The following is a 1,910-nucleotide window of genomic DNA, read 5'->3' on the forward strand; positions in this document are numbered from 1 at the left end:
TGGATTGGAAGTGGAGCAGCCGGGCCTCGAACCAGCACCCATATGCTGGTGCTTTAGGCTAGGGCATTAACCCGCTGCACCACAGCACTGGTCCTTCTTTTTCTTAAGATTTATTCATTTATTTGAAAGTCAGAGTTACACTGAGAAAGGAGAGGCAGAGAGTTCTTCCATATGCTGGTTCACTCTCCATTGGCTGCAATGGCCAGAACTGCACCAATCCAAAGCCAGGAGTCAGGAGCTTCTTCTTGATCTCCCATTTGGGTGCAGGTCTCCAAGGACTTGGGCTCCAAGGACTTCTACTACTTTCCCAGGCCATAGCAGAGAGCTGGATCAGAAATGGAGCAGCTGGGACATGAACCGGCACCCATATGGGATGCCAGCACTGCTGGCAGTGGCCTTACCCTCTTTGCCACAGCACTGGCCTTGACAGTTTCTGTATTAAAGTCTATTTTCTCTGGCTTGGCACCCACACAACTGAGCATACTCCAAGTAGGGCTCTGGTGACTCACTGCTGGCAGACCCTTGGGCTGAGGCCAGACACTCTTCATCCCTTCCACCTCTGACATGCTGTTGGCTTAGTCTGTGTATGTGTGGTAATACCATGTCTGCTCCACTGTCAGCCATAGTGCCTTGCACCAGGAAGGATGCCACTGTGGTAATTTTCCTTCATGATTGGAAGATCCTGGACAGGATGGGCAGAAGCCTTTGCAGGTAGCACAAGTTCACATGCCAGATGTATCAGCCTGCATGTACCCATTGTGCCTGTTGCATTAAATATAAACATGGCTATGCCTTTTTGGTTTGATAATATTGGACTTTCACCAGGCTCACTGGAGAATGAATCTGGAATTAAACAAGCAACAGAAAATGTAAAGGCTTTGATAGATCAAGAGGTGACAAGTAGCATTGCTTCTAACAGAATTATTTTGGGAGGATTTCCTCAGGGAGGAGCTTTATATACTGCTCTTACCACATATCAGAAACTGGTGTCACTGCACTCAGTTGCTGGCTTCCACTTCGGGCTTCATTTCCACAGGGTCCTATCAGTGGTGCTAATAGAGATGTTTCTATTCTCCAGTGCCATGGAGATTGCAACTCTTTAGTTCTACTCATGTTTGGTTCTATTACTGTGGAAAAACTAAACACATTGCTAAATCTGGCCAGTGTAACCTTTAAGGCCTATGAAGGCATGAGTCACAGTTCCTGTCAGCAGGAAAAGATGGATGTCAAGGAATTCATTGGTAAAATCCTACCTCCAATTGATTGAGTCATTAAGAGGACTGTGTAGAAGTACACCAGTATCACTGACTCTGATAATTTTTAGACAAGGCCATGGTCAAAGTGGAAGTTCTCTCCTCCCTTCAGAGAAAGGTACCTCCTTCTTTGATGACCCATTCTTTCCACTGTACTAAAACAGTATTTTTCACTTTATGATTCTGTGTGGGAGCAAACTGTTGAAATCTTTACTTAATGTATGCTAAACTGATCTTCTGTATATAAAGAGAATCGAAAATGAATCTTGATATGAATGGAAGGGGAGAGGGAGTGGGAAAGGGGAGGGTTGCGGGCGGGAGGGACATTATGGGGGGGAAGCCATTGTAATCCATATTCTGTACTTTGGAAATTTAAAAAAAAAAGAAGTACACCAGTATCATTGTTATACAGTATAATCCTTTTCCTGTGCTCAGCCTTGAAACTTCTGTTTGCAGTGTTAAAATGTTTCACAATTACACACCTATGACACTGACTAAATAATGTCTCCTCATAGGAAACTTGTGATATATCAGTTTCTACACGTGTATTTGTAAAATATGATCCAAAATACCTGTTATTAATATAGGTGAAGCAGCTAGCTTCTTTTTCTTAACTGGAATTTAGAAAAATAATTAAGCATTTCAGTCAGATTTTTT

The 1,910-nt window shown here is 43.2% G+C and overlaps 1 pseudogene; it reads left to right on the top strand.

The window, feature by feature from the left end:
- The first annotated feature begins 586 nt into the window (after positions 1–586).
- LOC149119497 (acyl-protein thioesterase 1-like) lies at positions 587–1,389 on the top strand (annotated as a pseudogene).
- The last annotated feature ends 521 nt before the right edge of the window (positions 1,390–1,910 follow it).

Source organism: Oryctolagus cuniculus, chromosome Y (genome assembly GCF_051225735.1).
Source record: "Oryctolagus cuniculus isolate XC-2025 breed Fujian yellow rabbit chromosome Y, ASM5122573v1, whole genome shotgun sequence".
NCBI lineage: Eukaryota > Metazoa > Chordata > Mammalia > Lagomorpha > Leporidae > Oryctolagus > Oryctolagus cuniculus.